Source organism: Ochotona curzoniae, unplaced genomic scaffold (genome assembly GCF_017591425.1).
Source record: "Ochotona curzoniae isolate NIBS_2020 unplaced genomic scaffold, NIBS_Ocur_1.0 contig_883, whole genome shotgun sequence".
NCBI classification, from domain to species: domain Eukaryota; kingdom Metazoa; phylum Chordata; class Mammalia; order Lagomorpha; family Ochotonidae; genus Ochotona; species Ochotona curzoniae.
In genome coordinates, this window is record NW_024466599.1 from 8,427,646 (window position 1) to 8,437,407 (window position 9,762).

General features: G+C 40.6%; 1 long non-coding RNA gene across 1 annotated transcript; it reads left to right on the plus strand.

Moving 5' to 3' along the window:
• The first annotated feature begins 3,656 nt into the window (after positions 1–3,656).
• LOC121164694 lies at positions 3,657–9,550 on the plus strand. Its single transcript, XR_005885152.1, has 3 exons — positions 3,657–3,747; positions 5,585–5,588; positions 9,541–9,550. It is a non-coding gene; the product is annotated as an uncharacterized LOC121164694 (long non-coding RNA).
• Positions 9,551–9,762: the final 212 nt, after the last annotated feature.

The window sequence follows — 9,762 nt, forward strand, 5'->3', positions numbered from 1 at the left end:
ATCTGAATTGTCTCCGGTTATTCACTGTAAAGATGCTGGACCACCTCCTCATCTTGCTCAGATGGTCTGCTGGACAAACATCCCCAAGACTCCCACATGTAACTGTAATATAATAAAAAAATCCCATAATGGTATAAAAATAGACATGTAGACCAATGAAACAAGTAGAAATCCCGAAATCAATTCATATAACCAAATTCATACAATCATTCTATAACCAATTCATAAAATCATTCTATAACCAAATACTTTTTGAGAAATAAGCTACATTAGTCTCTTGAAAGGGGACAGTAACATTAACATATTTTGCCAGGAAAATTACATCTTCATATGAAAAATTATATAGAGCCTGGCATGATGGCTCAGTGGCTAAATCCTTGCCTTGCAAATGCCAGAATCCCCTTTCGCATGTTCGTGTCTAGGCTGCGCCACTTCACATCCAACTCCCTCCTTACGTCCTGGGAAAGCAGCGGTGGATGGCCCAAAGTTTTGGGCCTCTGTAGGCATGTGGGAGATCCAGGAGATGCTCTGAGATCCCGGTTTTATTTTGGCTTGGTTGTGTCCATTGGGGCCACTTGAGGAGAGAATCAGTGGATGGATATTTTGATCTCTCCTTCTCTTTGTAGTTCTGCCTTTGCAATAATAATAAATATAGATTTTTTTTAAGTATTCCTTACAACTTAGACAAAAACAACTCAAAATGGATCAAGGACCTATTCTAAGGCCTATCAATTTACTAGAGGAAAACATCATGAACATTCTACAAGACATTGTAACAGTCAGGCTTCTTGGAAAAGACCCCAGAATAATAAGCAAGTAAAGCAAAAACAGATAAATGGGATTACGTCAAGCTGAGTGTCTGCACTACAAAGGAAACCATCAACAAAGTGAAGAGACAACTGGCAGAACCAGAGGAAATATTTACAAACCCTGCAATTGATAAAGGATTAATATCTAAAATCTACAAGGGCCCAAGAAACTCAACTACAAAACAATCCAGATGTGAAATCAATTTTATGATTTACAATTTATGTGCAGATTGAAATAAAAGCTTGAAGCCATACCAATGTAACTCCTTTTGGAAAATGGAGAAACCCTTGGCATATTGCATTTATCTGCCATGTGTGCATGCACTGAGGGTGGTCATTTTTGAGATAATAATATGGAGGGACGCAGATGAAGAAGATGACCAGAGGGCCAAGGTGCAGATGACAAGTGTGTGGAAGTCCAGAAATTGACAAGCATCTCCACAAATTCAGGGGCAAAAATTTAAAGTCATAACTTTTTAAAAAAAGAAGTGCTACCTTAAGTATCTTGAAACAGGGGAGAATTATGGCTTAGAAAGCTGAAAAATAAATCTACCACCATCACCTTCCTTGATGATATTCTGCAGTAAACTAACTGTGGTAAATGAGCTAAGACATACCCAATTTCTTATCATTCATCAAACATTTTACACAGATTTTATATTTAATCACAACAGTAATTCTGTAAATTGAGTAGCTCTTATCTCCTTCTTAGAGAACATTTTATTCTAGCCATAGTCTTTCAAACAAAACGAAAGATAGAAAACAAAATGGAGAGAGACTCTAAAAGCAGCTGTGCATGGCTCAGTACCCTGTGTTCCTTCTCTGATCTTGTCCTTCATTTCCCGTGGGAGAACTGTTGCTCCTGGTCTTCCACACCGTTCCTTCTGTGGAAGCCAATTCACAAGATCTTGAGTGTAAAGCACGCAATATTTAACTAAAGGAGTGTTCAATGACTTCCAATGGCAAGCCCTGGCTCTTTGTTTATTCTGAAGTCAAAATGAACTATTTAGTAGGTGCTTAATATTTGTTAGGTAAATAATAAATGATTGTGTAGTGAATAATGAAAAAGTAAATGTATGCTTCCCCCCCCCCCCTTAACTGCATATACAATGATTCTAAGATCTGTGGTGAGGATGGGAGCCAGACATCAATAATTTGAAAACAACTTTCAAGTACGTGCTTGGTAATGAGTATCTAAGATAAACTCTGCCTGGGTGTTGTACAAGTAGGCCACTTCTTGGGACACCCACTTTGCATATCGAAGAACTTGGACTCAAGGTCTACCTCTGCTTCCGAGCCAGCTTCCTGCTAACACCCATGTTGTGAAGCAGTCGTTTTCTGCTACCCACACGGGAGACCATTGAAGTTACTGGCCCGACTGCTGCAGGCATTTGGGAAAATGAACCAATGACTGGAAGATAGACGTCAATCTCTCTCTCTTCTACAAGCTACCGTATAAATATCAATTTATAAAATAAGAACAAGTACTCATTTGTGTACTCACATGTTCATGGGTTCTCTTCCACCAAACTCCACTGCCATCAGAATCTTTCATGGTGTGCCTTCCTATTCAGCATGTCCCAGAAGGACGGGAACCAGAGAAGTTCAGGTACCGATAAATGACTCATGTTTAGCAGTTGTGAGACGTTGGACAAGTTACATTCTCTGAACCTGAGTTTCCTCACTTGTAAAGTGTGCTATGAACCTGTTTTGAAGTATTGTTGTCAGACCCTATTTGCCAAGGGCCAAGTACACTGTAGATGGTAGGGGCTTGGAAAGTACTGGTTCTGATTATCTTACACATCCTCTTTCAGAAAAACAAAACTTTCCTGTGTTTCCTGCTGGTTCTTGGAAACAGAATCATTGATTACACACACTTAGAAGAGCATCATCCTCTCAGGAGAGCCAAGCTTGGGGATCGCTCAGTGATGTGTTCAGCAGCAGAGATGATGCCCATTTCCTGTTGTGGCATTGTGCATCAAGGAAGGCAGCCACACAGCCCCGCTAGCCAAGATCATTTGCAGCCACTACCAGAACCAAGTGGAAAGCATTTCTCAGGCAAGATATGAACAGACGGTGATATTTCTCAGCTACAATCCCCCAGCCAGGAAACTTGGCATATTCAAGCATCGTTTGCACTGTGAAGAAACACGACTTTTAAGGAAGTGAAAGATCAGCTGTATGAATCTCAACAGAGGAGGGAGGCAGAGAAAGTGTGACTGGGAGAATCATTTGTAGTCACTTCCTCATGGAACTGACAGCACACACTCAAAGCAAAATGATTGAGTCAGGGAAATCTAAAACGCTGTTAAGTTGAACACTACACAAAAGAAGGAAAGGAGCTGGACCTGAAAACGGGGGAAACAAACATCAAACAGTTTTAATGAGTAATTGGAGTAAGGTTAGTTAGGAATAACACTGCAACTCAACATAAAATAATGTTATGATAAATGATACTCAAAGAATGAAGAGACAAAAATGAAGCCAAATTGACATATCCAGTAAAAGACAAAAATTAAGCTCAGGGCATTTAATCTTATTCAGGTTGATGCTATTATTATCAATAATTATTCTTTGCCCAATCTCACTAACAGCTTAGAAACAACTATAAATTTAACTGAAGTCACACTGTTTAATTCTAGATTTCTGGCATTTGTATTTCTGCCGATGCCCCTGCTAGGTTGCAGTTCACACTGGTGAGTGAGAGCCGGAATGGGAATGGTGGGCTAGACAGGACTACAGCATCCCTCAGCATGCGTGGAATGGGTCTGCAGTGCTCCAGACTGGCTCAGACTCCAACATACACTGGTGCTCATGAGAATCACAGTAGGTATAAAACAAGCTAGGCTAGGTCTCAACTCCCTCTGAACCACATGAGAGCAGTGTCAGGGCATGGACCATGTGTGGCTAGGCTGTAACACCCAACAGTAAGAACTGGGTTGAATGTTTGCCAGTTTGGCAAGGCCACAGTTCCTGCCAGGACAGGAGGTGAGCTAAGACAACCTGAGACAAGGACCCATCTCTGTGTGTGATCTGCCACTGTGAGAAGACCCCGTAGAGGTATTTAGGGAATTCCTTTGTCAAGATGCAGTCCCTGCAGGTGAGTGCAAGAACCAAGGCAAGGAGCACCCCTAGACCAGACCAGGTTATAGTACCCGCCAGCATACATGTGGCTTAGGTCTGGAGACAGGCCAGGCTGAGTCAGTTCATAACACCAACTAGCAGATCTGAGAACCAGGATGGAGTGCAGAACAGGGGAGATTGCAGACACCTGGATAAACAGGTGGTGGCACCCACTTGGCCTGAGTGTGGGCTGGAATGAGGAATCCGTTTGGCTGAGTTAGGCTTCAATGCTCAATTATGTGTACAAGATCTGAATGGGTTATGGGACAGACTTTACAACCAGTAGGCACAGGATCTAGGGCTGGGGGCCAGTCCAGTGGGGGCTATTGGGAGTTTCTCTTACTGGGCTGCACTCCCCCGGTGTACATGATGGTTCAGTGTATGATGGGCATGACTGGACTTGGTCAAACCACCCTTGGTTTGAATAGAGGAAGCAGAGGAAGGAGGGCAGAACAAATTGGTGAACCAGCCCAGCGAAACTTGACAGCAAATTTCTGGGTGAACAAAGACTTTGAGATGAACAATGTCAGCCAATTGACTTTGGGAGGATTTCCTCATCCTTGGAGCAGCAAGGTCAACACCATTGCAGAACTATCAAAATCACTTGAGCAGAACCCTCAGAACATGCTTCACCTTGGAGACCCTGGGATGACATCAGGTGGCTGTTCTCCACCCATTCTCCATCCCCTGGTACTGAGGTGGTCGGGAGGCTCTGTGTGGTTTCCCCTCTTGTATTTTCCCTTCTCCCAGATACAGGAAGAAGAAAATGTGTGAACAACGGCCGTGCCCACTTTCCCCTGTTTCTCAAACCTTCCCACTCTGATCAGCTATGTAAACATCATCAAAAATGAAATTTTAAAAAACTCCTAATAAAACATGTGTAATCACTTTTGGTGGTTAAGTAAAATGGGAGGCCAATGACAGGCTTTCAAAGAGCTGATGATGAAAAGGGTACCGGGCGCTATGGATTATAAAGAGGCAGCAGCTTTAGAAGGAGGAACTGAATGAACTGAAGGAAGGTGAAACACAGGTGTTTAATCAGGGAAACTTTGAAAGTTCAGTAACATTCTAGGAGTCAAACAGGTCAGCTAGGAATTTAAATTCAAAATCAAAAGCTATTACAAAGGTTGCATAGGTGACCTGTTGGATCAAGTAGCTCTATTTCTATTCTAGCCACAAATTGGCATGTTGGGGAATGTTAATTATTACCTCAAATCAAGGCCTCTCCTCTTTTTATTACTACCAGAATTCTTTCACACAGTACTTTTATGTAGCCACACTATCAATCATAATTTGTCTAGGGATTATTCTAGAGGTAATAATATGGTGTAGTTCTAGCTAAAGAGACACAGTAAGTATACAGGTAAGTTATTTTCCTTAGGTGAAGAAAGCGTCCTTTTGCTCCAGTCTGTTTTAGTTAAGTGTTTGACAGGTAAACTGAAAGCAGCCATCTGCTAGACCTGGAGGCAGGAGGTATCCTCTGAAGGCAAACATGGTCTCCCATCCAAGTACTGACCAGGCCCGACCCTGCTTAGCTTCTGAGATCAGACGAGATCGGGCGCGTTCAGGGTGGTATGGCCGTAGACTGAAGGTTAACATGCTATTCAAACGGAAGACAGCAACTGGATAAAGAATCTGTTTATCTCCAAGAGTCAGGTTGCAAAGGATCATTATATGCTGTCTTTGCTCACTTATAATAATTTTCTTGTAAATTTGCGTTAATATGTAATATATGTATATTAAAGGAACCATAGAATATTTTCATGCATGTATACAGTATAAGCTGACAAAATCAGATAACTAGCATTTTCTCATGTTTCAATTATGTTTCAGGACTATTAGCTCCTATCCTCCGTATCTTTATTTGGAAAATAATACATTATTTTTAGTTGTAGTTGCCCCCTTTTCTGTGGGATACTGGGAAGCCCTGCTTCCATATAACTTCACCAGTCCATCCTGCTTCTACTTGGTGTGTCGTCAACTCAACAGTTGGCCAATATCTTCTCTCAGTCTTTTTGCTCTCTCTTTATTGTTCTTTTGGTTATACCCTTTGCTGTTTAGAAGTTCCTAGTTTGAAGTTAAAAAATCACATTTGTCTAATTTTATTTTCTTTGTGCTTTGGAATTCTTATAGAAAAATGTGGTGCAAATGCTGATCTCATGCAGTGTCTATCCAATCTTTGGAAAGTAATCTCATCATAAGGTTTTACATTTGGGTGTCCAACTTTTAGGTATTTTTTCTAGACAGTGAGGGTTTGGTGGTGTGGGGGTGGAGTCAAATTTCAATTGTCTTACCATACGCAGTGTTCCCAGCAGTGTTTATTGAAGAAATGATGCTTTATTTAATGCATATTTTTGGCAGCTCTATCAAGCATTAGTTGACTGTACATGGGCTTTTTTTTTTTTCTGGTTCTGTGAAGAAGATCACTAGTATTTTCATGGGAATTGCATTAAATCTGAAAAATTGCTTTCATTAGTTTGGACATTTTAATACTATTTATTATTTCAATATATAAACATGGATGGTTTTTTCCACTTTTATATGCCTTTGTGCTCTTTCGTCAGTATTCAATAGTTTTCATTGTAGAGGTCTTTCACATCCCTGGTCACATTTCTTCTAACATATTTTACTTATTTTTGTTCCTGTTGTAAATGGAATCTCAGTGTGTTCCCTATTGATACTAGTTGATATGGCTGGTAAATAAAATATAATATTTAATTGAATTTAGAAAAAACTAAGGTTAAATCTATCCTACCTATAGTTTTGTGCCACAAAGCAAAATACCTTTAAGGAACATTGAAGGACATACTAATATTTCAGAATTATGGATCTCACCAACTGACTCCCCTAATTAAACTCTTTAATGAATTTGCTTTACACATGAAGCTCACTTTAGGCTCCTGTGAGGATGTTTATTCTCTGCCTTACATCTCTGCTTTATTTTTCTGCTGCCAGTTTTCCCATGCCCTTTTGCTTCCATCATTCCAATCATCTTGTTTTTGTGGATACTTCAAATAATCTACTGCCTTGCGATGCTGTGTGTGTGTGTTGCTGTGCATGTGTTGCTTTGTGTATATTGCTGTGTGCATGTGTGCGTGTGTGTGTTGCTGTGTGTGTTGCTCTGTGTGTTGCTGTGTGTGTGTATTGCTGTGTATTGCTGTGTGTTGCTATGTGTGTGTGTTGCTCTGTGTGTGTATTGCTGTGTGTATATTGTTGTGTGCATGTGTGTGTGAGTTGCTCTGCGTGTGTGTGTTGCTCTATGTGTGTTGCTGTGTATTTCTGTGTGTTGCTGTGTATTTCTGTGTGTTGCTATGTGTGTGTGTATTGCTGTGTGCTGCTCTGTGTGTGTGTATTGCTGTATGTGTTGCTGTGTGTGTGTTTCTCTATGTGTGTGGGTGTGTTGCTGTGTGTTCTGCTTCATCTTCCTTCCAATCTCCTTCCCTTCTCTTCCACATCTTCATCAACACACTCCAAAGAGTCACTCCAAGCTCAGACATCCCTAACACTCTTTGCACTAAATTCCCATAGGATAGGTACTTGTATTTATTTCACATGGATTAATTTATGGCATTGTAGCAAGAGAATCCAACACATTTTATTTAGTGGACTACAAGATCTTTAAGGAAAGGAATGAAAGTTATTGTTTTGTAATTCAAGTCTCTAGACTAATATTTGGTGCTTAAAAAAAAAACCCCACAATATTTTAATGGAAACAAATCAGATACAAATTTTAAATACATACAATGGCATCAGATCCAGCTTCTAGTAGCTTGAAAACATAAATATTATTTAAGCTGTAACAATGAAAACCTTCGGGCCCAGTGCGGTGGCGCAAGTGGTTAAGCTCCTCACCTAGCACGCCTAGGATCCCATATGGGCGCTGGTTCTATCCCGGCAGCCCCCCTTCCCTTCCAGCTCCCTGCCTGTGGCCTGGGAAAGCAGTAGAGGACGGCCCAAAGCTTTGGGAACCTGCACCCGCGTGGGAGACCCGGAAGAGGCTCCTGGCTTTGGATTGGCATAGCATTGACCGTTGCGCTCACTTGGGGAGTGAATCATCGGATGGAAGATCTTCCTCTCTGTCTCTTCTCCTCTCTGTATATCCACCTTTCCAATAAAAATTAAAAACAAATAAAAAAGAGTTGATTGAAACTGAAGGAATTCTGCATGCATCGGTTATATAGAGACTTCAATTTCATTTTTTTATGGACATTAAGACCTCAGCATACTGATGAATTTGAAAATAAATCACATTTAATGTGATTCCCAGGCCTTTGTGTCAACACATGTATTCTACCTCTGAGAAGCAAGAAAGCTCACATAGATTCCCAACTTGAGACACAGCGTGGGCCGTGAAAACATCACACAGACTGCCACTCGGGGACTAGAGAGACTAGAGGTAGATATGTAATGTCTGCTCATGTGTAATTAGACTTGCATATGCTCTTCTGTTAAAATACGTAAACTTATTTAATTAAGTGTCCTTATCAATAGAATTAATATTCATTATTTTGATAAGTGTTCCAATGACGAGCACAGTCAGCAACAAGGGCAGACACGGGGGATTGTAAGATAACTGAGATACAGACCATCATACCAAGACAGATAATTACAAAACCCATGGCTGAGAAGGAGATAAGGAAGGGTGGTTTGCTCTGAGGAAGAGGGAAGATTGTGGTAATTCCTGGAGGATGATAGAAATTAAACAAATGGAAAAAATAGGCATAGACTCACATACAAACGTCTCTGGTGACAAATGCTAACATTAGTGTGGGGTTCCATGAAAATTTTACAATGTCATAGCTTCAGCATCACCATACTCCACTTAACATTGGGCAAGACAACGCTACACTCCCCGGACTTCGTAGTACTGCATAAAGTCTGAATGGCGTGAATAGTGTTTGAACATAACCTGTTTGAGGTCAAAGCATTTTCCGCTACAGCACGGCCTGATGACATGACACACAGAGATGTGAAATCACGTGGTTCTTGAGAGGCAGGGAACACACTTTTGCACACAGGGTAAGTGGCAAGTGGAAGTCTGAAGAGGCTTGCTAGCCTGGACACCAGAGGTAACACAAACCTTTGGTGGAAATGCGGGTGTTCATAGTCTAACAGAAGACCTTGCTTCAACCATTTCACGGAAATGAGCTCTGTCTTGTGATTCCATTTTTCCTACAAAATTTCTGAAATACTCTCAGAGAAAGCAAAAATGTATATCATCAGGGGAATTGTTTATAAAGGGGGTTGAGAAATGGGTACCTTTATCCACTATTGTTTAACAAACTTTGAATTTCATATTGAAAATTATTTATAAATTTCAAAATTAGATTACATTTGTAAAAGCAAAAATTATTTTAATGCTCTACTCAAGTCTAAAAAATACCATAGTACATAAATATTTTGATTCAGTATATCTACTTGTAAATATATACCCAATTTGTTCAAGGTTATGGTTGCAACATAAACACAAAACCTCACAGAAAGCCTCAGCTATGTGTCAGAACTTTAGTTCTGCCTCTGATGCCAGCGTCCCATGTCAGACATCCAGTGGAGTTCAAGGTATTTTGTTCCTGATTCAGCTCTCTGCTAAGACAGCTCAATTGGGAAGGCATTGGAAGATCATCCAAGTATCTGAATCCCTGCCACTCTGTTCCAGATCTAAATGGAGTCCCTGTCTCCTGGATTCAGCCTGGCCTGACCCCAGGCTTTGCAACCGTTAATGGAATAAACTAGTACATCTCTTTCTCTCTCCCTCTCTCCTTCTCTGTCACAGCAAAAATTTTTTAAATGAGTTTTCTTAGGGAGGATTGCATTCTAATATGGAATAAAG